Source organism: Felis catus, chromosome D3, assembly GCF_018350175.1.
Source record: "Felis catus isolate Fca126 chromosome D3, F.catus_Fca126_mat1.0, whole genome shotgun sequence".
NCBI lineage: Eukaryota > Metazoa > Chordata > Mammalia > Carnivora > Felidae > Felis > Felis catus.
The window spans coordinates 20,114,543-20,141,611 of record NC_058379.1 but is presented as its reverse complement, the minus strand read 5'-3'; the positions used below and the strand labels follow the sequence as shown (position 1 = coordinate 20,141,611).

At 44.5% G+C, this 27,069-nt stretch overlaps 3 protein-coding genes, 1 long non-coding RNA gene and 2 gene segments (V, D, J or C); 5 read left to right on the top strand and 1 right to left on the bottom strand.

Moving 5' to 3' along the window:
* Positions 1-27,069, top strand: part of LOC101099449 — a 328,726-nt gene that overhangs the window by 134,280 nt on the left and 167,377 nt on the right.
* Positions 1-27,069, top strand: part of LOC123381268 (immunoglobulin lambda-1 light chain-like) — a 670,720-nt gene that overhangs the window by 485,793 nt on the left and 157,858 nt on the right. The gene's annotated exons all lie outside the window — the stretch shown is intronic.
* Positions 1-27,069, top strand: part of LOC105260055 (immunoglobulin lambda-1 light chain-like) — a 512,144-nt gene that overhangs the window by 335,737 nt on the left and 149,338 nt on the right. The gene's annotated exons all lie outside the window — the stretch shown is intronic.
* The window catches only part of LOC109497182 (immunoglobulin lambda-1 light chain), a 638,912-nt gene that overhangs the window by 480,523 nt on the left and 131,320 nt on the right, over positions 1-27,069 (top strand). The gene's annotated exons all lie outside the window — the stretch shown is intronic.
* LOC109496970 overlaps positions 1-27,069 on the top strand; it is a 927,213-nt gene that overhangs the window by 781,687 nt on the left and 118,457 nt on the right.
* Positions 1-27,069, bottom strand: part of LOC109493267 — a 222,712-nt gene that overhangs the window by 145,525 nt on the left and 50,118 nt on the right. For all 5 annotated transcript variants that reach the window (XR_006588100.1, XR_006588099.1, XR_006588101.1 and 2 more), the window contains exons 3-4: positions 8,921-9,049; positions 5,683-5,998 (exon numbers count right to left, since the gene is read on the bottom strand). This is a non-coding gene — a long non-coding RNA (uncharacterized LOC109493267). The remainder of the gene's footprint in view (positions 1-5,682; positions 5,999-8,920; positions 9,050-27,069) is intronic.

Genomic DNA, 27,069 nt, shown 5'->3' with positions numbered 1-27,069 from the left:
AGATCCTCCCACCTTCTCCCTCCACTAAACTCCCTCAGTGAAGGGAGAGGAGACTGAAAACTCCTCTTCTTCCCTTTCCCAGTGCCTGCAACACGGTGATTTTCTCAATAAACTAATTTCAACTGAATTAATAAATTCCGATGTTTATTACAAATTTTTCCCAAACTGAAGACAACTTAATAGTGACAAACATTCCCTTGAAGAGTAACTAAACTTTGAAGCCCCCTCTCATTCTCTTATATGGCAATATTGCTTTTTGCATCTGATCTCTTCCTACTCCTAACTACAAAATGGGGATACCAAGGCACAGCACCTATGACCTGCCATAGAAGCTCCTGGCCAAGAGCAGATATGACACCACCATGATGCCATTGGAAAATCCATGTGCTCTTGATAGAGGAGGAATTTTTTTTTTTTTTACCTCTGTGGCCCACAAGCTATGACCCAGGGTAGGACCTGCACCTGTGTGAGCACCATAGTGTTTCCCATAGAGGGTGTTCAGAAACTAAAGGTAAACTCCACCTCTGAGTTCTCAATGGTCAGGCCAGCCCAGGACTGACACCAGATCACAAACTGGGGTGCAAATATCAGGCCCAGACTATGATACCAGAGGGTGAAGCAGAATCCCTTGAAATGAGGGTGGGTCTGCACAGGCCACTCCCTCCTCTCTGTGTCCCCTGGGGCTGAGCTCTTCTCTGAAACCACAAAGATCCTCAGTAGCAGCCCCTGAGGTGGCTGATGCATAACCTCCAGGTCTCCCCAGGAAGGGATAAGAGGCCAGGAGAGAATCCTGCCCGGCCTTGGGCCTCGGGAGCAGATTCGGGAGACCTCCACCATGTTCTAGACACCTTTCCTCCTCAGCCTCCTTGGCCACTGTACAGGTGCTGCACCCAGCTCACACCCACCCCAACTCAGGGCCATGGGACAAGGCTGGCCAGGCTCTGAGCTCAGCATGTGAGGCAGGATGCTCATGACCCTACTGCAGGATGAGGGGCTGCAGGGGTAACACCCCCATTGCACTTACTGGCTCTGTGTGAGCCCAGAGAGGCTGCCTCTACCTAGGGAAAGGCCTGTTTTTCAATTTGTTCAAAGGCCCCATGGACCAGTCAGGCCCATGGGATTCTGGGAATGAGATTGATGAGAGGGGGCAAACCTGGGGTTTGCAGAGAATCCCTGGAGCTAGGCAGGTAGGGGACTCCTGGGGATTGGACCAGATCTGGAAGCCCACCTCTCCTTTTCTCTCTCACAGGCTCCATGGCCCCTACAAGCTGACTCAACCCCCTCGCTGTCAGTGACTATGAAGGAGACGGCCAGGATCACACGTGGGGGAAAACACATGGGAAGTACATATGTCCACTGGCACCAGCAGAAGCCAAGCTAGACACCCCCTGGAAATTATCTATCATTACAGCAACCTGCCCTCAGGGATCCCTGACCAATTTTCAAGTTCCAACTCAAGGACCAGGCCATCCTGACCATAAGCCAGGCCCAGGCCCAGGGCAAAGCTCACTGCCACTCTGCCACCTACCATGGCAGTGGGAGCAGTTTTCAGTGACTCACAGTGACACAGACAGGTGAAGGGGGACCCAAACCTGCTCCCCCAGCCTGGCTCACACAGCTCCCCCTGGTCACACCCAGCGGGACAGAGCCTTCCACACAGAGACTGGCCCTGCCCTCACTCCCCCAGCGATGGAGCCAGTCCTCAGTCCTGTCTGGGCTCTGTCTTCTCCATGGCAACCTGAACAGGCATGCTGATGGGCAGGTGCCCGTTCCCAAAAGATCACCCGAAAACCACTTCATCCCGCACACCAAGTCCGTTAGTGCTCAGGAGAAAACCCCCAGGCAGAGTCTCAGGAACGTCTCAGGCAGGTGAGGGGAGTGTGTGCAGGGTTTCAGGATGTGCACATGAGGGGCGTGAGGCAGGTCTTTCAAGGAAGGAGCAGCCTGATGTGGGTCACTTCTGTGACATAACAGCATAGGACTGGTGGACCCTCTCAAGGGGGCAGTCATCAAACCAGTCTTGATCAGTAAACTTTTATTTAATAAGCTGTTTACCCAGATGAGAATGTTTGCCCAGGGGAGCAAACTGTTTAGCTCCTAATGCATTTTCCAGTGCCCTGAGTGATTATTTACATCCTTACCCTTCTGGGCAAAAATTTCTAGATCTAATAGACACCCTGCCACAGGTGGTCTCAGTCCTCAGATCCAAACATGAGGGACAAAATGAAAATGAAGAAGTTCATTGAACTCCAGAGGGAAGACACAGACCTCTCTGTGGGCAGGGACGGGAGATGTAGTGTCTGAGGACCAGACCTACGGGACCTCCTGCTCATGTGGGGGTCACCCCGAGAGCATGGAGGGATAGGTTGCAGATGGAGGGAGCCCAGAGAACAGGTGCCCATGCTGGACCGAGCTCCAGGGAGAGACAGAGCCTGGCCCGTCCCTGGTCCAGCACCTCCACCAACATGTTCAGACCTCTCCCTCCCTCTCTCAGGCAGCCCCTTCCCTCCCTCTGATCCTTCCAGCTTAGACCTCCTTGCTCTCCCATTTCTCTGCCCACCCTACACGACAGCTCAACCCACGGTGAGGGGGACACTCCCTCGGCCCCATGCCCAGGCCCTGCAGAGGAGGCCAGACCAGGAACACTGTCAGAAACGTCAGTATGCAACTGTGTAGGACATTCCTGCAGAACCTGGCCAGTCTCTGACTTTCATTTCTACCAATACCAACAGCCTCAGGGACCTTGATGGACTCTCTAACCTCCACTGAGAAAGCTGATCATAGAGACATGGGCCAAAAGAAGAACCTTATGATAGACATTGAGCTGTCATAGCAGACCTTTTCTGGACTCAAGGACTTATTGCCCCCTAGGCAGAACTGGATCTGTCTGCAATGACCCTGGGCAGAACAGAGAAGGGACAGAGGCTTGAATAAAGGTTGAACCAGTGATAATGTCACAGGGCAGAGCTGTGGCAACACCCTCCATGGAGGCCCTAAATTAGCGATCGTCACCTGGAGAGTCGTTTGTGGCACTGATTGTAGGAACATGGGGTAGGAATGCTACTTTCGGTTTTTCTGGGTCCTGACTTCTGTCAAAACCTCCAGCGGCATCGTCAGAGGGCCAATGAGGGCTGGTCTGCTTTCCAGCTGGGCAGGCTCTGCCCTTGAAGTATAAGAAGGTCTGGGAGAGCCCTGCCCTGTTGTGGGGTCTCAGGATGCAGAGCTCTGGGGCATCTCCTCCATGGCCTGGGCTCTTCTCCTGCTCCCCCTTCTTACTCTCTGCACACGTGCTGCCCTAGGTCCTGCTTGCAGGCTCAGCCCCCACAGGACCCGAGTGGACCCGCCCCAAACCCTGAACTAGCCCAGGTACAGCTTCAGGTTGGGACCCCTGGGAGTGAGCCCTTCTTCCTCAAGCCCACCTCTCCCCTCCTTCTTGCAGGATCTATGACCTCCATGAGCTGACTGGACTGCTTTCAATTTTGATGTTTCTGGGAGAGCTGGCCACCATCACCTGACAGAGAGAAAAGTAGAATACTATGCTGTGCACTGGAACCCTAGATGCTCATTTGTGGTAACACCAAAGGAACCCAACGATGCCTGACTGAGTCTTTGGCTCCAACTCAGGGATCATGGCCACCTTACTGTCAGCAGGGTCTGGACTGAGGGCAAGGCTACTACTCCTGTCATGTGTGGGGTAACAACAGGAGATGGGGTCATGGACACACTCTGACTTGTTCCTCATGCATTTAACCTGTGCCTTCAGGACCTGGTGAACTCTGATCTTCAATTTACCTCTTCTGCATGATGATGGAGAGCTGCTGTGAAAGCCCAGTCCCTGCATGGTTGGTTATATAACACCCAGTTTACATAGCTGACTCAGGTCATGGGGTTACTTAGTGGCTCATAGTCAGAATACAGCCTCTACTAAGATTCAGTAGCATTCAAAATAACAAGTAGTTGGTAGGCTGCCCATGTTTGTCAGTTCTAGGAGCAGCATCATTAACTAGCCAACACCAGTGATCCCTGTCAAATGAGTCTGATTATTAATTTGCTTCCATTTCATTATGGTTACCTCACCCACATTGTCATTGGTGATAAATGCAACTACATGGCTCCTGCCATACAAAGGATTCCATCAAGCACGTTTGGGGTCCCAAGTCAGAGTCTAGAACCTCCAGAAGACACACACGCAATGGATATCTACATACACACATACAGTATACACATAAGTACACGTGTACACACATGTTCACCAGTATGTTCATACGTAGGTACATACATAGATAATGTAAAGGATATGTCACAGGAGTTTCGCAGGCTAAACATACACATGTGGCCCAGGAGTCAGAGAGGCTGAAGGAAGATGAGGGGAAGGTGGAGCCTTTGTGACACGGCCACTGCCATATTTCAACCAAGTGACCCAGCAGATAAGCCCCGATGACTGTCCCCTACAAAACTGCTCCTGTTTCTTCTTCTGTGTGCACAGGACTTCACACAGGAACTTCCCTCATGCTTCACCCCACCTGGAAACCACAGCAGGGACGATTTTGACAACACGTCACTCCTGTCCCCAAACTTTTAACTTATGAGAAAATGTCACCTTGGAACAGAGCTAGTTTTGAATCATAAACAACATATTTTCTCACTGGTCCTTCATCCTCAGACAAACCAGACTCTTCCCAGCAGGACACAGACTCTGCTCTCGTGAGCACACTTATTATTATGTGTCCTTTCCTCCCAGAATGAGAGCAGCCCTGAAGTCACCTCTCCAGAGATTCCTCCTCCAACTTCTCACCAATCACCACCTGCCTGTCGTTTCTGTCTGATCTCAATTAATGTTCTGCACATCATCTACAACTACAAATTCCTTCCACTATTACTTTTTAGCTGATTCTTTTGTGTTAATTATCATACTAATTGGTAGAATTTTTTTACTGCCAAGCAGACACATGACTATTAGAGGCAGAAATAGTCAGGAGACTATCTCTCTACCACAAAAAGTAAATCTGGAATCAGAGGGTGACTCTCCAAGTACTCACCAGTTCCATGATGCACCAAATCCTCTCTGCCTGTTCCACCATCCCTACTATGGAGCTTTGCTTTTATTTTTATATTGTAGACCTCAGGAAGGCTGCAGCCGCTCCAGCTATCACATCCATGTAAAGAGGAAAGGCACTGTATATCCAGTCTATTTCTCTCATTCACAAGACGACAAGTCCCCAGAAAGGATCCCAGCTGACTGACATAACCATGAGCCATTTCTGGCTTGCAAGGTCAATCCTGGTCAAGAGGGACCCCAGAATAGCAATAGTGTGGCTACTAAATGCATATGAAGATAAGATACAGGTAGAAGGGGCTGGAGACTCTGCTGTGCCACCAGAGCCACTGTGACCACTCTCCTGCTCCAACCACAAGAAGGAACCTCTGAGAAAGATCTGTGTCTTGTTCACAATCATCTCCCAGGATGATTGTGTCAGACCAAAGTGGGTCTCGATAAATGTTTTCTGGGTGAGAGTTCTCCTGTCTCTGTCTTTGGAATGGCCCTATTTTGATGCATCAGCAGCCAGCACCAGTAAGGGGCTGTTGCTGCATCCTGTGTCCCTACTGCTAAGCCCAAGAATCACACCCATGACCACCCGTGTCCCCAGAGATATGAGCAGTGATACTTCAGATGGGCCTTACCTTGTCTTCCTCAGATGAGCCTGTTCTTGTTTTCATGGATAATCTGATCTCCTCCTGCCTGGTCTTGAGGCTGACAGGGCATTGGAGAAAAGAGCAATTCCTCCTCTGGAGCCAGCAGTCAAGGGATCAGCGAATCAGGTTCTGAGCTGTGGGTTCTTCATCACCCTGACAAAGGAGTTCCCCGAGCCTCCCAGAGTCAGTGTGGAGTGGCCACCAGGGGACAGCAGAGATCACCTGGCAAAGCACCTGGAGATGGGGTGAGCCTGGCATCAGGGCTTCTATCACGCAGGAAGGGTTGGCCATCTGGATGCGAGACCTGAGGGAAAAGGTGTAGGTTTCTACAGGATCACCTCTGACGCTGATATAAAATTCTGCATCCATGTCTCTTAGAACTGTGTCGTGTAGATTTGCCTCTCTCTCTAACACAGGTCAGTACTTCCCGCCTCTCCACTCACCTCATTTCTGCTCAACTCAGTCACTGTCACACCTTGCCCAACGACTGGATCTGTCCTCGACACCGAGTGCACCTTGTGGATACTGAGGCTATGACCTGTCTCAGAAGCTCCCCCTTTCCCCCCCACCCCATGGACAGACACTTACAGCACCTCAATGACGCCTTAAAATTCCATGTGCACTAGCCAAGGGAAGAATTTTATTTAGGTTCTGGTGTTCCCCAACAGAGATATGGCTCAGCAACCCCACTGACTTAAACCTCCTATAGTGTCTGTAGAGTAAATATGTTATCACGGGTTCAGAAAATACAGACAATTTCCACTTCTGAGCTCAGCCAGGACAGGTCAGCCCAGGAGTGAGGTCAGGACACGGAGGGGAATGGAGTTGTGCACCCCAGACTATGCGATCAGAGGGTGAAGCAGAATCCCCAGACTGAGGCTAGGTCTGCAGGGCCGTCCCTCCCCTCTCTGGCCACTCTCAAACCACAGAGTTCCCGCCTGTGAGCAGCCTCCTCACCCTGGCTGATTTGTATGTCCACCACGTCTCTCTAGCAAGGGGATAAAAGAGGCCTGGGGTAAGTCCTGCCAGCCTCAAGGCCTGCGACTTAAGGAACAGAATCATTTCACCTCCACCATGGCCTGGAGTCCTCTTTTCCTCGGCCTCCTCGTTCACTGCACAGGTGCTGTCCACAGGCTCACATTCACCGCGGCCCCAGGGATCTGGGGCAATCCAGGACCTGACTCTGAGCTAAGCAAGGGGCTGCCTGTTGTGGGAAAGATGATCATGACCTTGCTGCAGGATGAGGGGCTAGGGGTGGGGGAGAGTGACAGTCCCTCAAGTGTCCACTGGCTCTGTGACCCTGAGGCACTGCACCTGCCTGGAGAAATTAGATGATGTTCAAAGGCTCCATCCACCAGCCAGGCCCATGAGCATCAGGGGCTGAGATGATGGGACTTGGGAAACTGGAAACCCAGAGACTCCCTGAGCTCAGGCCAGGCAGGTGGGGTTCTCCTGGGGATGAGACCCAGCACCGGAAAACCACCTTTCTTTTCTCTCTTGCAGGTTCCGTGGCCTCCTATGTGCTGACTCAGCACCCCCCTCAGTGTCCGTGACTCTGTCACAGACAGCCAGGATCACCTGTGGGGGAAACAACTTTGGAGGTAGAAGTGTTCAATGGTACCAGCAGAAGCCAGGCCAAGCCCCCATGCTGATTATCTATTATGATAGCAAGTGGCCCTCAGGGATCCCTGACCAATTCTCTGGCTCCAACTCCGGGAACACACTCACCCTGGCCATCAGTGAGGCCCAGGCTGAGGACAAGGGTGACTATTACTGTCAGGTGTGGGACACTGATAGTGCTCACAGTGACACAGACGGGGAGTGAGACACAAACCCCTTCCCCATCTGTGTCACACGCTCCTGCAGCCCCAAGAGGCCTGTGCACAAAGGAATGAGTGGGTCTGGCCCAGGTCTCCAGATCTGAGGTCCCCACTCTACTCTCCAGGTAGCATGGGAGAAGGTAGACCAGCAGAGAATACGCACACAGTTATTATGAATATATTTCATTGGTTTCTGTGGGTGTGTATGTGACTCAACCGGTTAGAAGAACATATAGAAGCCATTTTTCAAAGACCAAAACTTTACAACTTCCCTAACAGAAACAACATGATCTGACATAGAAAACAACAACAACAACAACAACACTGGATGAGGTTAGCAACAGATTAGATGCTGAAAATGAGATCAGTGAACTTGACGTCATAGCAGTAGAAAGCATTCAAAATGAAATACAGAGGGGAAAAGCTACAAAAAGTAAATAAAATTTTAGCATGTGTAAAACAACTTCCCACAGCCTTAAGTTTGTGTGACTTAGAAATTGTGGGAAAGAAGTTAGAGACCAGCTGGTGCCTTGAAAACACATCTGAAGAATCATAGCAAAAATGGCTTCAAATTTGGTGAAATTCATGCACTAATACATACAAGAAACTCAACAAAGCTCAGGCGTGGGAACACGAGAGACAGCACAGCACACATTGTGATGAAACTGCTACAAACCAGTGATGCAGACACTCTTACAGCCAGAGAGGAGACGTGTTCCCTACAGAGGAATGAGCTTCATGGTGGGAGCACATTTCTCATTACAGACATGTAAGCAAAAGAACAGGGGAGCAATGTCTCCACAATCCTAAGAAAATATCTGTCAACTTTGGTCTTTACCCATAGAAAATGTCATTGAAAAGGGAAGACAAACTAAACCTTTTCAGACTGCAAAGCCTCATAGAACTGATTACCCGCACACCCTCAGCAAAGCAACAGTAAAGGACATCCCTTGGACAGAAGGAAAGGGTAGCAGAGGGAAAGTGAAACTATACAAGATGCATAAAGTATCAGATATCCTAAATACAAGCATAAATATAAGAACTTTATTATGTTACTGCCTGTAGAAAATCCTCAAGTGTTTAAATAAAATAATAATGATAATAATATACTGTGATTTATGTTAGAGACAAAAATAAAATACATGAAAATGATAGCAGACATGATGGGGGAGATGAGACTGTGTTATGATGTCCTTATTGTGCATGTGAATGATGTCATGTTCCCGGGAGGTAATTTGACCAGTTAGCAGGTGAGGACCATAAACCAAAAAGAAACCATTAAAATCACACCATTATAACAACAAAGAGTAAGAGCTAATAAGGTGCATTACTTAGGAATCTCCAGAGAACACACATCCAGTAGGACTCATGTCTCATTTATTGAGAGACAGAGAAGAGAGACTTACAATGAGAAGTGGCTCACGCAGTTGTGGGGCGGCAGGTCTAGTCGCTACAGGACAGGACAGAAGGCTGGAGATTCCAGTAAGAACCATGTCGCAGACTCTAATCCAAATTCAGTCTGAATGATCGAAATGCTAAGAGAAGACAGAGAGGAAGAATTAAAAATTCCAATCAAAGTAAGATGAAAACTATGATGTAAACAGCCAAGGGCAGAATATGATTTCATTCGTGTGGAATTTAAGAAACAAAACAAAGAAACAAAGTGGGGGAAGACAAACAAAGAAACAGACTCTTAACTGTAGAGAACAACCACATGGTTACCGGAGGGGACCTGGGTCAGGGGATGGATGAAACAGGTGAAGGGGATTAAGGGTACACTTATCAGGATGAGCACTGAGTAACGTGTACAATTATTGAGTGACTATATTGTACACCTAAGTCTGATATAACACTGTATGTTATCCTCATTAGAATTAAAATTTTTTAAATAATAAAATAAAATAAAAAATTTTTAAATAATAAAATAAAAAATACCAAGGTTGAGATTAACACCAGACACGACAAGATAAAGAACACTTGAAGGAATCTGAAGACACAGCACAGACACTGCAAAATGGAAAACAGATTCTCTGTTTAAAGTGAACAGTTGGGGCACCCAGGTGGCTCAGTGAGTTAAGCATCTGACTTCGGCTCAGGTCATGATCTCACACTTTGTGAGTTCGAGTTCCATGTCAGGCTCTGTGCTGACAGCTCAGAGCCTGGAGCCTGCTTTGGATTCTGTGTCTCCCTCTCTTTCTGCCCCTCCGCTGCTCAAACTTTGTCTCTCACCCTCTCAAAAATAAAAACAAACATTAAAAAGAAGTGAACAGAGAATCACCGAGCTATAGGACGACCTTACAGCGATGTAATACGATGTGATTGTGTCCCCAAAGAGAAGAAGATGGGGTGCAGAGGACGGAAATATTTGTGATGAAATATTGGCCAAAAATCTTCTGAATATGATGAAAACCCAAACCCACAGATCCCAAAGCTCAACAAAATTCAACTACAGAAATAGTTAAATAAAATAAAACAAAAACAAACAAAAAAACCCACACCCATCAATATCAAATTGTTTATGGCAGGGAAAAGAGACAGGCTTAAAAGCTGCCAGGAGAAGGCACACAGGTTTCAGGGAAAGACAGGGAGGGATTCTAGCAAATTCCTCAGTGGAAGTGCAAGCAAAAGACAGCATATTAACATCTTTAAAATACTGAAAATAGGAAAACAACTTAATTCTTTACCCAGGGAAATATCTTTTAAAAATTAAGGCTAAATAAAAAATTTCCTACACACAAAAAGTGGCAGGATTGATCATCAGCCAGCCAGATACACAAGAAATAGTAGTGGACACCCCTCAGGAAGAAAGGAGCGATTCCAGAAAGAATCTGATTCTACAAAATAAATTTAAAAATCACAAATGCTAACTACTGGGGAAAAATACTAAGAATTTTTTAGTATCTAAATCTCCTTTAAAGATAATTCACTATCTAAAGCAAATCTAATACCTGTGTATGTTGGAATTTATAATACAGGTAAAAGTAACATTTGTGAATTACAGCAAAGATGCGGAGAAGAGAGAGAAGTTTGTACTAAGGATCTGACACTCTGTGTGACATGGGAGAATGAGTCAGGAAAATATGACAATCATAGGTACAGCTAATAGCCAAAAAGAGAGAGAGAGATAAAATGGAATCATAAAATATGCTCCTTTAACTAAAAAAAGACAGAAATGGAAAAAGGAACATGGAGAATATGGACAAAGAAACACTATATACAATGATGTTATATGGAAATGATAATTACTAATCACATCCAGGAAATGGTCTAAATACAATGAAAAGACAGATTGTGAAACTGAGTTTAACAGCAACACCCAACTCTATGCTGCAATTAAGAATCCTAATGTAAATAAAAATACATTAAAATCCAAGTGTAAGTTCAGAACAAATTCCCACCAATTCTGATCCACAATGTAGAACATGAAACATTCACAGGGAACAGACAGTGCATTGGGGAAGGCAATTGAACACTCACAAATAGGTAGAATGAAAAAATTGATGTCGCATGTATTTAACACACACTCTCAGAAAAGAAATATTCACAGTACACATTTTCAGAAATTGATACAGAAATGTCCTTCACCTCTCCCTCCTTTCCCCTACATTTTAAGAATTTTCAAATGCAGGGGCACCTGGGTGGCTCAGTCAGCTGAGTGTCCAACTTTGGCTCAGGTCATGATCTCGCGGTTCGTGAGTTTGAGTCCCACGTCGGGCTCTGTGCTGACAGCTCAGAGCCTGGAGCCTGCTTCGGATTCTGTGTCTCCCTCTCTCTCTGCCCCTCCCCTACTCACGCTCTGTCTCTTCCTCTCTCTCAAAAATAAACAAACATTTTTTAAAAAGTAAAAAAAAAAAAAGAATTTTCCAATGCAGAGTGACAAGAGCTCCTTTAGGAGAGCCAAGAGGTGAGCACAGCTCCACATAAACCAGATCCATGAAGCCCACCCAGATGCACAGAGATTTTCTCCACCGGCCTGAGAAGGAGCATTTTCATAGGGACCGCTGAGGGAATGAGGAAGGCTTGAGGTGACCAGGCTCAGCTTTGGGCTCAGGAGACAGAAATCTAGGGTCCCCGCTATGACCTGGACCCTCTCCTGCTCCCACTCCTCACTCTCTGCCCTGGTGCTGCCCACAGGTTCAGTCCCCACAGGACCCTGAGCATGACCCTGACCCTGAGCTCAGCCCAGGGGATGCTGTGGGGGCAGGATCACTGAGAATGTGCCACATAATCTTCTGATCCTGCAAGCCCTGTGGTCCACTATATACCTTAGCAGTCCCCAGTAGAGTGGCCATGAGACCCCTGTCACTACCACATGCTCCGGAGAGAGAGACCAAGCAATAAAGAGGAATAAACCCAGCAGCACCCAGGCCACATCCCTGCATGGACAAAGCCACCATCCCTGCAGATTCTCCAGTTCTAACCTGGGACACACTCGCCCTGAACCTCACCACTGACAGGCTGAGGGGGCTCGTTTATAGGCCAGGTCAGGATGGGGACGGAAGGGAGTCCAGGGACACAAGCCCTGCTGCCTACCTTGACCTCACCCTCCCTCCCACCCTCTCTGGTCAACCTCTGACCCAAATGGCCCAGGGTCTCAATCCAGGACACCTGGGCTCCCCTCCTGGCCTCACCTCACTTTTATCTGTGTTTCTGGGAACCTAGTCTCTCTGGGCTTCAGCTTTACATGCTGTGAAATGAGGATGCCTATACTGATGTTAGAAATGATTTTCTGTTTCGAGTTACGGGATACAAAGAATTTTAACAGCTTTATTCATTAAGCAGAGGCTCTGTGGGGTCTCTGTGAGTAAGAGCTGGTCTGGGAGTCTCTTGTCCATCCTCTTCAGAAATCCATGGAAAGGACTCAGCAAAGTGTGATGTGTATGGTGTGAAACTGAAGAACCAGGTCTGAATTAGCAGATTCCCAATGTCCTCCCAACTGCCAACTGGGCTGATGTAGAAATCCTCCCACCCCAAATTCTAAGAGATGTGGGTTGGGATAAAAAGAACAGCAGTAGAAATAGTAATACTAATAAAGATTTAGGTGCACAAAGAGAACTTTACGCCAGAAGTATCCCCTGTTCCCACTGACGAAAATCTGCACTAATTGGGTTGGGGAAGCATCAGTCTTGAAACTTAACACAGGAGTCTGGTGGCCATGGGACATCACACAGGTTTATCTGGACACCGACCCTTTTCAAATGCACTACACTGTACCCTGCACTCTACATTTTGTAAGAAGACAGTGGGCTAGTCCAGGGCATTTCAACCCTGGGACCAGTACAGGAACTGCACCTGTCCTGCCTCCTGCACCGTGTATGTGACTTGTGTGTGCTGGGCTGGGGAGAGCAGGGGGGCAGCTGCCTGGGGGAGGCTGGGCTCCCTGGTCCACACCCTTTCTCAGGTGACAGGTGCTGTGGGATGACCTGACCTGCAGGAGGGAAGCTCCCGGTCTGGGTCCTCCTCCACCAGCAGGGGGCAGCAGCACTGCATCAGGAGCAGCAGGACAGAGGCTGGGGCTACCCAGGTGGAGCCTCACAGGGACATCAGGCCTGGGGGGCAGCAGGTGTTCAGGGTTCAGTCCTCACAAGATATCCAGACAATGTGACCTGTCTCCACAAGATGCAGGGGCCTTGTTCTGAGGCTGACACACACTCTGACACCCAGGACACTGATGAAATTGCTGACACCGTGAATTCCTCACCTGGGAAATGCAGGTCGCCACCCCATCCACCAGTGTCCTGAGGGAGCTGACTCATCTGTGACAGGCATGTGGAGAACACCCTGACCACTCACCCTCTGCCTCTCCTTCCCTACCACCACTCAGACCCAGGGCTGCAGCGTCCGGGCTCAGGAGTGTCTCAGGGGGCTGGAGGCCAGGCACTCGGAGTCCCTGGTCCCGGGCAGGAGCATCCACAGTGTCCCTGTGAGGCCATCTCCAGAATGAAATGGATTCTCACTACCTGATGCCACAGCTCTGGTCCCAGGGCTGTCCTTGGTTCAGTGACAGGGTCCAGCTCCCTGCAGGGACCCTGGCTCTGGCTCCAAAGCTCACCCATGTGGGAAGACATAACCTTGGGGACCCTAACAAGACATGGAGCTTGATGGTGGTTTTTTAAGTCAGGGATGGCTTCTCACAAAATCTGTACCATTTCATCTAACACTGATGAAACAAAAAAGAAAAAAGTGCCTAGACAATGCCAATTGCTCCTCTGCTGTAGGATGGGGGTGTCAGAGAGATGAAGGTACCACGTGACAATAGACTGGAAGGACTGATGAATCTCCAACAGCGGTGGTTGTTGAACAAGTGGACCCCCACAGATAAAATGATGAACAAACATTCTAATGATAACGCTCCACATTCTAAGACATGCCAAGTGCCTCTGGGGGGTGCAGTGGAAACATGATGCAGGAGGAGGAGAAACTGAGGCCACAGGACCACCTTGCCCTGAATCAGGTGTTGTCTGTATCCCTCAGAGCGCCCATCCCAGCCCCACAGCCAGGCTCCCGAAAGACCACAGAGGGAGGCAAGCCCAGACTCCAAGCAGGATGATTTCAGAACATTGTCATGTGGTCTGATTCCATGAATGTGACTGTGATTCCACACCTTGAATGCCAAGGCTGGTGGTCTGACCTGAGAGCTGTTTGGAGGAAGCTGGGGCTCCCCCCTTCAGTCACATGTTCTGACCTCACAAGTGGCTTATCAGTTAGGAGCCCTAGAAATGGAGGAGATTTGCATAAGTACTAACAATCACAGTCCCAAGGACCTGGAAGGCAATAAGAGAGGCTGGGTGGAGCCCAGCAGTGTTGTGGGTCTCAGGAGGCAGAGCTCTGGGCATCTCCACCATGGCCTGGACCCCTCTCCTGCTCCCCCTCCTTACTCTTTGCACAGGTGCTGTCCCCAGGACCCTGCACACGCCCAGCCTCCACAGGACCTGAGCTGTACCTGAACCGAACCCTGAGCTCAGACTGGCACAGTCTCAGTATTGAGTCCCTGGAATAATCCCCTGAACCCCATGCCAACCCCTCCTCTTTTGTCTTTTCAGGATTCGTGGCCTCCAGTGAGGTGACTCAGCCGCCCTCAGTGTCAGTGGCCCTGGGACAGACGGCTAGAATCACCTGCTCTGGAGATATGATGGAGAAAAAATATACCAATTGGCACCAGCAGAAGCCAGGTCAAGCCCCCATACAGATCATTTATAAGGATAGTGAGCGGCCCTCAGGGATCCCTGACCGATTCTCTAGCTCCAGTTCAGGGAAAACAGTCACCCTGACCATCAGCGGGGCCCGGGCCGAAGACGAGGCTGACTACTACTGTCAGTCTTATGACATCAGTAGTAATGCTCACAGTGACACAGGCAGATGGGGAAGTGAGACACAAACCCTTCCCCATCTGTGTCATACTCTCCTCCTGCCCCAAGAATACTGTGCATAAAGCTATCAGTAGGCCTGGCCCAGGTCCTCCGATCTGAGGTCTGGAGTCTGTCCCCTTACTCTTCACCCTCCAGACAGACTCTGCACGGTGTGGATCAGCAGGGGATTCGTAAACAGTCATTAGAACTAGATTTCCTCCATTACTGTGGGTGAAGGGTTGAATGAATTGTGAGGAGCAGATATGGATGGCATTTTTCAAGACAAAACCTTTTGAGAACTCCCTAATGAAACGCTCTGATATTTAAAAATACACTGGATAAATTGACAGCAGATAGGATGCTGCAGAAGAGGAGAAGAGTGAATCTGATGTCAAGCAATTTAAACTACTTAAAATGAAACAGAGCCAAACACTTAAAAATATGAATATAAGCCAGGTACCTGTAGGACAACTTCACGCCACCCAGAGGGTGTGCAGTGTAGGAGCAGAGGGAGAGCAGGGAAGGAACCGAGACTGAATAACAAACTAGTTAAGAAGTAATCTGCAAAAGGCTTCAAATTCGGTGAACCACATGAACTAATGTATTCAAGAGGCTCAACAATGCTGAGGCACAGGGATCATGAGAGACAGCACAACACACACTGTAATGAAATTGCCACAAACCAATGATGCAGACCTTCTCACAGCCAGAGAGGACCGATGTGTTCCCTACAGAGGAACCAACTTCATGGTGGGAGCACATTTCTCATTACAGCCATGTAAGCAAAAGAACAGGGAGCAATGTCTTCACAATCCTCATAGAAAATACTATCAGCTTTGATCTTTACTCAGTGAAAATGTCATTGAAAACTGAAGAGCACCTAAAACATTTTCAGACTGCAAACCTCACAGGACCGGTCACCTGCAGCCCCTCAGCACAAGCAATAGGAAAGGATTCCCCCTTGGACAGCAGGAAAGGATGACAAAAGGAAATGGGCAGCTACACAAAAATATAAAAAAACATCAGGAATTATTACTACATGATAAATATAACTAATAATAATGTTATTAATTAATGTCTATAAAAGATAAGTGCTTAAAGAAAATAACAGCAATATGTTTGATTTGTAATGGCTGTACAAATAAAACATTTGACAGTGAGAAGCAAAACTGATAGGGGAGATGAGACCATGTTATGACGTCCTTATCATGTACGTGAGTGACGTCATGTCAATGGGATGTACTTTGTTTTGTTTTTTTTTTTTTCAACCTTTATTTATTTTGGGGACAGAGAGAGACAGAGCATGAACGGGCGAGGGGCAGAGAGAGAGGGAGACACAGAAACGGAAACAGGCTCCAGGCTCTGAGCCATCAGCCCAGAGCCCGACGCGGGGCTCGAACTCACGGACCGCGAGATCGTGACCTGGCTGAAGTCGGACGCTTAACCGACTGCACCACCCAGGCGCCCCAAGGGATGTACTTTGATAAGACAGGAGGTGAGGACTGTGAACCCTAAAGAGACCTCTAAAATAAAACCAGTTTAATAAACAAAGAGTTATAGCTAATAAGGTTCATTACTTAGTATTGTCTGGAGAATATAGATCCAATAAAGAATGTGTATCATGTACATGTCTGAGTATATTTATCTGTGATGCACAGAGACAGTGGCAGAGAGAGACAATGACATTGAGAAATGGTTCATGCAATCATAGAGTGGCAGGTCTGGAAGCTGCAGGAAGGACAGAAGGCTGGAGGTTGAAGTCAGGATGATGTTGCAGACTTTAATCCAAATTTAGTCTGAACGATAGAAATGCTAAGAGGAGACAGAAAAGAAAACTGAAGGATCCAAATCAAACTTCTAGAGATGAAAACGACAACATCTCAGGCTGCAAACACAAGGGTTGAGATTAGCAGGTGACATGAGGAGGAGACGTGAGGGAAACTGAGGACACAGCACAGACTCTGCAGAGTAAAAGGCACAAAAAGACTTTAAAGTGAGCAGAGCAGCACTGACTGTAGGAAACTTCAGCCATGGATACACAAGTGATTGTGTTCCCAGGGAGTGAAGGTGTGGAGGTAAACAAGAATATTTGATGAGTTATTGCCACAAATGCTCTAAATTTCATGAAAATTCAAAACCAACAGATTCCAAATTCTTGAGAACCCCAAGCACAAGAAACAGAGGAAAAAACTACACAAAATCCCCATCAATACCACATTGTTTAAGGCAGAGAAAAAGAGACAGTTTAAAGCCAGCGGAGAGGAAACTCAGTTGGTTCAGGGGAACAATGACAAGGACTCTGATAGATTCCTCATTAGCAGAAATGCACATGAGAGGGCAGCGATTAACATCTTTAAAATACTGAATAAACAAGGGTTGCCTGGGTGGCTCAGTCAGTTAAATGTCTGACTATTTAGTTTTCCCTGGTTATGATCTTACGGTTCGTGAGATCGAGCCCTGAGTTGAGCTCTGTGCTGACAGCACGGAGCCTGCTTGGGATTCTCTGTCTGTCAGTCTGTCTGTCTCTCTCTCATTGTCTCTCTTTCTCAAAGAAATAAACATTAAAAAAAATTAATTACTAAAAAAAAGGTATAAACAAAAAAAATCCTTTTTTAAAAATTATTTTATTTCCAGGATAGTTAACACACAGTGTTACATTAGGTTCAGGTGTACAATATAATGATTCAATAATTCTATACATTACTCAATGCTCATCATGATAAATGTATCATTTTTATAATTTACATGCAAGTTAGTTAGCATATAGTGCTATAATGATTTCAGAAGTAGATTCCAGTGATTCATCCCCAATGTATAATACCCAGTGCTCATCCCAAAAGTGTCCTCCCTAATGCCCCTTACCCATTTAGCCCATCCTCCCCACAACCTCTCCATTAATCTTCAGTTTGTTCTCTGTATTTAAGAGTCTCTTGTGTTTTGTCCCCCTCCCTGTTTTTATATTATTTTTGCTTCCCTTCCATTATGCTCATTTTTTTTATCTTAAATTCCTCATATGAGTGAAGTTTTATGATATTTGTCTATCTCCAACTGGCTAGTATTGCCTAGCATAATACATTCTAGTTCTAGCCATGTAGTTGCAAATGGTGAGATTTCATTCTTTTTCATTGCCAAGTAATACTCCATTGTATATAACACATCTTCTTTATTCATTCATTCGTTGATGGACATTTGGGCTCTTCCCATACTTTGGCTATTGTCAGTAGTGCTGCTATCAATATTGGGGTGCATGTGCCCCTTTGAAACAGCATACCTGTATCCCTTGGATAAATACCTAGTAGTGCAGTTGCTGGGTCATGGGGTAGTTCTATTTTTAGTTTTTTGAGGAACCTCCATACTGTTTTCCAGAATGACTGAACCAGTTTGCATTCCCACCAGCAGTAAAAGATCCTCTTTCTCTGCATCCTCGCCAACATCTGTTGTTGCCTGTGTTGTTAATGTTAGCCATTCTCACAGGTGTGAGGTGGTATCTCATTGTGGTTTTGACTTCTATTTCCCCGATGATGAGTGATGTTTAGCATTTTTTTCATGTGTCGGTTGGCCACCTGGATGTCTTCTTTGTAGAAGTGTCTATTCATGTCTTTTGCCCATTTCTTCACTGGATTATTTGGTTTTTTGGGTGTTGAGTCTGATAAGTTCTCTATAGATTTTGGATACTAACCCTTTATCTGATATGTCATTTGCAAATATCTTCTCCTGTTCTGTCAGTTGCCTTTTAGTTTTACTGATTACTTCCTTACCTGTGCAAGAAGCCTTTTATCTTGGTAAGGTCCCAATAGTTCATTTTTGCTTTTGTTTCCCTTGCCTCTGAAGACATGTTGAGTAAGAAGTTGCTGCGGTCAAGGTCAAAGAGATTTTGCCTGCTTTCTCCTCAAGGATTTTGATGGCTTCCTGTCTTACATTTAAGTCTTTCATCCATTTTGAGTTTATTTTTGTGTATGCTGTAAGAAAATGGTCCAGGTTCATTCTTCTGCATGCCGCTGTCCAGTTTTCCCAGCACCATTTGCTGAAGAGACTGTCTTTATTCCATTGGATATTCTTTCCAGTTTTGTCAAAGATTAGTTAGCCATACACTTGTGGGTCCATTTCTGGATTTTCTATTCTGTTCCATTGATCCGAGTGTCTGTTTTTGTGACAGTACCATACTGTCTTGATGATTACACCCTTGTAATACATCTTAAAGTCCGGGATGGTAATGCCTCCAGCTTTGGTTTTCTTTTTTGGGACTGTTTTGACTATTCGGGGTGTTTTCTGGTTCCATAAAGATTTTAGGATTGTTTGTTCTAGCTCTGCGAAGAATGCTGGTGTTATTTTGATCAGGATTGCATTGAATGTGCATATTGCTTTGGGTAGTATTGACATTTTAACAATATTTGTTCTTCCAATCCATGAACATGGGATATTTTTCCATTTTTTTGTGTGTCTTCTTCAATTTCTGTCATAAGCTTTTTTTCATTTTTGGTGTATAAATTTTTCACTTATTTGGTTAGATTTATTCCTAGGTTTATGGTTTTTGGTGCAATTGTAAATGGGTTCGATTCTTTCATTTCTCTTTCTGTTGCTTTATTATAGGTATATAGGAATGCAACTGATTTCTGTGGATTGATTTTATATCCTATGACTTTGTTGAATTCATGGATCAGTTCTAGCAGTTTTTTGGTGGAATCTTTTGGATTTTCCATATAGAGCATCATGTCATCTGCAAGGAGTGAAAGTTTGACTTCCTCCTTGCTGATTTGGATGCCTTTATTTCTTTGTGTTGTCTGACTGCTGAGATTAAGACTTCCAATACTATGTTGAAGAACAGTGGAGAGAGTGGACATCCGTGCGGTGTTCCTGACCCTCTCAGTATTTTCCCATTGAGGATGATATTAGCAGTGAGTCTTTCATATATGATGTTTATTATCTTGAGGTACACTCCTTCTATCCCTACATTCTTGAGGGTTTTTATCAAAAAAGGATGCTGTACTTTGTCAAATGCTTTCTCTGCATCTATTGAGAGGATCATGTGGTTCTTGTCCTTTCTTTTATTGATGTGATGTATCACATTGATTGTTTTGCAAATATTGAACCATCCCTGCATTCCAGCTATAAATCCAACTTGATCATGGTGAATAATTCTTTTAATGTATTGTTGGATCCAATTGGCTAATGTCTTGTTGAGGATTTTTGCATCCATGTTCATTAGGAAAATTGGTCTGTAGTTCTCCTTTTTGGTAGGGGTCTTTGGTTTTGGAATCAAGGTAATTCTGGCTTCACAGAATGAGTTTGGAACTTTTCCTTCCATTTCTATTTTTTGGAACAGCTTCAAAAGTATAGGTGTTAACTCTTCTTTAAATGTTTGGTACAATTCCCCTGGAAAGCCATCCGGCCCTGGACTCTTATTTTTTTTGGAGACTTTTGATTACTAATTTGATTTCTTTACTGGTTATGGATCTGTTCAAATTTTCTATTTCTTCTTGTTTCAGTTTTCGTAGTTTATATGTTTCTAGGAATCTGTCCATTTCTTCCAGATTGTCCTTTTTTCTGGCATAAAATTTCTCATAATATTCTCTTACTATTGTTTGTATTTCTGCTGTGTCAGTTGTGATCTCTCCTCTTTCATTCTTGATTTTATTTATTTGGGTCCTTTCCTTTTTCTTTTTGATCAGACTGAGTAGTGGTATATCAATTTTGTTAATTGTTTCAAAGAACCAGCTCCTGGTTTCATTGATCTGTTCTACTGTTTTGTTTGCTTGGTTGTTTGTTTGTTTGTTTGTTTCGATAGCATTGATTTCTACTCTAATCTTTATTATTCTCCGTCTTCTGCTGGTTTGGGGTTTTATTTGCTGTTCTTTTTCCAGTTCTTTAAGGTGTAAGATTAGGTTATGTATTTGAGACCTTTCTTTCTTCTTTAGGAAGGCCTGGATTGCTATATACTTCCCTCTTATGACTGCCTTTGCTATGTCCCAGAGGTTTTGGGCTGTGATGTTCTCATTTTCATTGGCTTCTATGTACTTTTTAATTTCCTTTTTAACTTCTTGGTTAGCCCATACATTCTTTAGTAGGATGTTCTTTAGTCTCCAAGTATTTGTTATCGTTCCACATTTTTTCTTGTGGTTGATTTTGGTTTTATAGCGTTGTGGTCTGAAAATCTGCATGTTATGATCTCGATCTTTTTGTACTTGTTGAGGGGTGATTTGTGCCCCAGTATGTGATCTATTCTGGAGAATGTTCCACATGCACTAGAGAAGAATTTGTATCCTGCTACTTTAGAATGAAATGTTCTGAATGTATCTGTTAAGTCCATCTGGTCCACTGTGTCATTCAAAACCACTGTTTCCTTGTGGATTTTCTGTTTAGATGATCTGTCCATTGTTGTAAGTGGGGTGTTGAAGTCCTCTACCATTATGGTATGAGTATCAATGAGTTTCTGTATGTGTGCAATTAATTGATTTATATATTTGGGTTCTACCACGTTTGGAGCATAAATGTTTACAATTGTTAGGTCTTCTTGGTGGATAGACCCCTTAATTGTGATATAATACCCTTCTTCATCTCTTGTCACAGTATTTATTTTAAAATCTAGATTGTCTGCAGGTTCCTGAGTGGCTCAGTCAGTTAAGCATCTGGCTTCAGCTCAGGTCATGATCTCACGGTTCATGGGTTCAAGAAAGACCTGCATCAGGCTCTGTGCTGACAGCTCAGAGCCTGGAGCCTGCTTGAGATTCTGTCTCACTTTATCTCTGCCCCTCCCTTGCTCACACTCCATCTGTTTGTGTGTGTGTGTGTGTGTGTGTGTGTGTGTGTCTGTCTGTCTCTCAAAAATAAATAAACATTAAAAATTTTTTTTTTAAATAAACATCCAGAATCCTGGGAAATTGGAAGATGCCAGTGGAGAATGTCTGTATGTATGCTGGGCCAGAAGTTGCTGGAAACAGCTGGTCTCCAGGAGCAGAGAGGAAAGGAAGTAGGATATCTCGTTTCCAGGGTGATCCTATTCCCATTTGAAATGTCAAGCTGGAACAGAGAAACATCCAATCTCTCTCTGCAGGGCTTTCTCTGGACTGGGGCCAGCTTCCCTGTTCATGCACCTGGGAAGGAAAGGAGCCAGCCCCAGGCTCAGCAACTAGTTCAGAGGCGAAGTCCACAGTGGGAGAAAGCAATCCCCTCCCTGGAGGGCTGTGGGAAGAAGATATATAACTGTTCAAAGGACAAAGACTGCCTGTGCCCACCAGCCAGAAACTGTATACTGGTGGCATGGAGTGGCAGTTCCTTGGAATTGGGGCATGGAACGGGATCCTTTAAGACATTGGGGTTTAAATCCCAGCCAAGTGCCAGGGAGGCACGGGAGTCGGTGGAGCAGGACAAACTGCCTCGATTGCACCAGTGGCACAGTGAAGACTGCCTGAACAGAGTAGTTTGAGACACCCAGTCCATGGAGGAGAGACTGGGGTGTCGCCATTTTTCTCCCCATCACCAACAAGTGGGGCTTCAGGGAATGACAGCAGGCCTACAGTGGAGGAGGGACACATCTACACCAATCCATGCCCCTCCGTGCCTGATAACTGGTATTTACTGGCACGGGATTGATGCTGAAGAACTAGACAGCCTCTCCTCCAGACCAGCACTGCCACCAGTTCCAATGCACCCAGCAGTTTTGCATTTTCCTGATTTAATTATCAGACAATTCTTATTATATACATATCTTTTTCCCTTTTTTCCATTTTCTTATCTCTTCCCTCCTCTAGTCTGGTTATTCTGGTTGTTGGTGTGTTTAAGCAGACATATTTAATCTATTCTCTTTATACCTGTTCTTCATCTCCTTTGTTTTCCTTTCTCTCTCTCTCTCTCTCTGGATTAAGCCATATAGTTTCTCTGTCTGGTCAATTTTCTTTTCTGTTATTTTCTTTTTCCTCGCCCCTGTCATATCTCTCTTTGTATGGGATAAGGCCTTTTCCATTAGCACCGCCTCCACCCTGTTGTGTACTTGTAACTGGTGTTTCTGGGTTTTTTGCTTTTGATGTGTTTGTTTTTGTTTTTTGTTGGTTTGTTTGTTTTCCTCTCCAGGGATACTGCAGGGAAAAAATCAAAGCACACCTGGTGGAGGGTCCAAAACATTACTACGAGTAGGCAGATTAAAGCAACCAAAGTCACAAAAACAGAGAGCAAGTAACACACTCCAAAAAAAAAAAAAAAAAAAAAACCACCTCGTGAAGGGCCAGGCCCTGGACAGTGAATAGAGTAGTGCTCACAGGTGCAGGGCACATAACAAGCTTTTAAAACACATAAGGGACAGAAAACTAGCCAACATGATGAAATGGAAGAATTCTCCTCAAAAGAAATTTCAGGAAGACATGACAGCTAAAGAGTTGATCAAAACAGGTATCAAAAATACAACTGAACAAGAATTTAGAATAATAGTCATAAGATTAATCACTAGGCCTGAAAAAAGCATAGAAGACAGCAGAGAATCTATTTCTGCAGAGATCAAGGATCTAAACAAATAGTCATGATGAATTTAAAAACGTTGTAAATGAGGTGCAAAATAAACTAGAGGTGGTGACAGCAAAGATTGAAGAGGCAGATGGGAGAATAGGTGAAGTAGGAACTAAAATTATGGAAAAAGATGAAGCTGAGAAAAAGATTAAAAAATTCTAGACCATAATTAGAGAACTAAGTGATTCAATAAAACAGAATAATATCCATATCATAGGAGTCGAAGAAGAAGAAGAAGAAGAAGAAGAAGAAGAAGAAGAAAAAGAAGAAGAGAGAAAGGGGCAGAAGGTGTACTTGAACAAATCATAGCTGAGAACTTCTCCAGTCTGGGGAAGGAAACAGACATTGAAATCCAGGAGGCACAGAGAACTCCCATCAGACATAACAGGAATCGATCTTCTGCATGACATATAATAGTGAAACTGGCAAAATACAAAGATAAAGAGAGAATTCTGAAAGCAGGTAGGGACAAAAGGGCCTTAACCTACAAGGCTAGACACATAAGGGTAGTAGCAGAACTATCCACTGAAACTTGGCATGCCAGAAGGGAGTGACAGGAAATATTCAAAGTGCTGAATAGGAAAAAAAAATATGCAGCCAAGGATCCTTTATCCAGCAAGGCTGTCATTCAGAATAGGAGGAGAGATAAAGATTTTCCCAGACAAACAAAAACTGAAGGAATTCATCACCACTAAACCAGACCTACAGGAGATCCTAAAGGGGATTCTGTGAGTGGAATGTTACAAAGATCACAAAGGACCAGAGACATCACTACAAGCATGAAACATACAGATAACACAATGATTCTAAATCCATATCTTTCAATAATTAACACTGAATGTAAATGGATTAAATGCTCCAATCAAAAGACATGGGGTATCAGAATGGATAGAAACACAAGAACCATCTATTTGCTGTCTACAAGAGACCCATTTTAGACCTGAGGACACCTTCAGATTGAAAGTGAGGGGATGGTGAGGTGCCTGGGTGGCTCAGTCAGTTGAGTGTCTGACTTCGGCTTAGGTCATGATCTCATGGTTTGTGGGTTCGAGCCCCACTTCAGGTTCTGTGCTGACAGCTCAGAGCCTGGAGCCTGCTACTATTCTGTGTCTGTTCATACTCTGTGCCTCTGCCTCTCAAAAATAAATAAAGATTAAAAATTAAGAAAAAAAAAGAAAGTGAGGGGATTAAGAACCATTTATCAGGCTACTGGAAGTCAAAAGAAAGCTGGAGTACCCATACTTATATCAGACAAACTAGATTTTAAACTAAAGGCAGTAACAAGAGATGAAGAAGGGCATTATATCATAATTATGGGGTCTATCCATCAATAAGAGCTAACAATTATAAATTCAGGAGCACCGAATTCAGAAGCACCCAAATATATAAAACAATTAATCACAAACATAAGCAATCTTACCGATAAGAATGCAGTAATTGCAGGGGACTTTAATACTCCACTTACAGGTATGGATGGATCATATAAGCAGAAAATCAATAAAGAAACAATGGCTCTGAATGATACACTGGACCAGATGGATTTGACAGATATATTCAGAGCTTTTCATCCTAAAGCTGCAGAATACACATTCTTCTCGAGTACACATGGAACATTCTCCAAGATAGATCACATACTGGGTCACAAAACAGCCCTCAATAAATATGAAATAATTAACCATACCATGCACATTTTAATTTTTTTAATTTTTTTAATTTTTTAATTTTTTAATTTTTTTTCAATATATGAAATTTATTGTCAAATTGGTTTCCATACAACACCCAGTGCTCATCCCAAAAGGTGCCCTCCTCAATACCCAGCACCCACCCTCCCTCCCTCCCACTCCCCATCAACCCTCAGTTTGTTCTCACTTTTTAAGAGTCTCTTATGCTTTGGCTCTCTCCCATTCTAACCTCTTTTTTTTTTTCCTGCCCCTCCTCCATGGGTTTCTGTTAAGTTTCTCAGGATCCACATAAGAGTGAAAACATATGGTATCTGTCTTTCTCTGTATAGCTTATTTCACTTAGCATCACACTCTCCAGTTCCATCCATGTTGCTACAAAGGGCCATATTTCGTTCTTTCTCATTGCCATGTAGTACTCCATTGTGTATAAAAACCACAATTTCTTTATCCATTCATCAGTTGATGGACATTTAGGCTCTTTCCATAATTTAGCTATTGTTGAGAGTGCTGCTATAAACATTGGGGTACAAGTGCCCCTATGCATCAGTACTCCTGTATCCCTTGGGTAAATTCCTAGCAGTGTTATTGCTGGGTCATAGGGTAGGTCTATTTTTAATTTTCTGAGGAACCTCCACACTGCTTTCCAGAGTGGCTGCACCAATTTGCATTCCCACCAACAGTGCAAGAGGGTTCCCGTTTCTCCACATCCTCTCCAGCATCTATAGTCTCCTGATTTGTTCATTTTGGCCACTCTGACTGGTGTGAGGTGATATCTGAGTGTGGTTTTGATTTGTATTTCCCTGATGAGGAGCGACGTTGAGCATCATTTCATGTGCCTGTTGACCATGCACATTTTTAGATCACAATGCTATGAAACTAGAAATCAACCACAGGAAAAAGTTTGGAAAACCTCCAAATGCATGGAGGTTAAAGAACATCCTACTAAAGAATAAATGGGTCAACCAGGCAATTAAAGAAGAAATTTAAAAATATATGGAAACAAATGAAAATGAAAATGCGATGGTCCAAACCCTTTGGGATGCAGCAAAAGCAGTCCTAAGAAGAAAATACATTGTAATCCAGGCCTATCTCAAGAAACAAGAATAATCCCAAATACAAAATCTAACAGCACACCTAAAAGAACTAGAAGCAAAACAACAAAGAAACACAAAGGCCAGCAAAAGAAGAGAAAAAGATCAGAGTGGAAATAAAATAAATAGAATAAAACTAAAACAGATCGATGAAACTAAGAGATGTTTTTTGAAAAAATAAACCAAATTGATACCCCCCCAGCCAGACTTTTCAAAAAGAAAACAGAGAAGACCCAAATAGATAAAATCACGAATTAAAATGGACTTATCACAACCAATCTTTCAGAAATACAAACAATTATCAGAGAATACTAGGAAAAATTATATGCCAACCGGACAACCTGGAAGAAATGGACACATTCCTAGATACCCACACACTACCAAAACTCAAATGGGAAGAAATAGAAAATTTGAACAGACCCATAACTAGTGAAGAAATTGAATCAGTTATCAAAAATTTCCCAACAAATAAGAGTCCTGGGCCAAATGGCTTCCCTGGGAATTCTACCAGACATTTAAAGCAGAGTTAATACCTATCCTTCTCAAGCTGTTCCAAAAAATTGAAATGGAAGGAAAGCTTTAAGACTCATTCTATGAAGCCAGCATTACTTTGATTCCCAAAACACAGAGACCCCACAAAACAGGAATTACAGGCCAGTATCCTTGATGAACATGAATGCAAAAATTCTCAACAAGATACTAGCAAATCAAATCCAACAGCATATGAAAAGAATGATTCACCATGATCAAGTGGGATTCATTCCTGGGCTGCAGGGCTCGTTCAATATTTGCAAAACAATCAATGTGATATATCACATCAATAAAAGAAAGGACAAGAACCACATGATCCTCTCAATAGATGCAGAAAAAGCATTTTCCTTAACACAGCATTCTTTCTTAATAAAATACAGCATCCTTTCTTAATAAAAACCCTCAA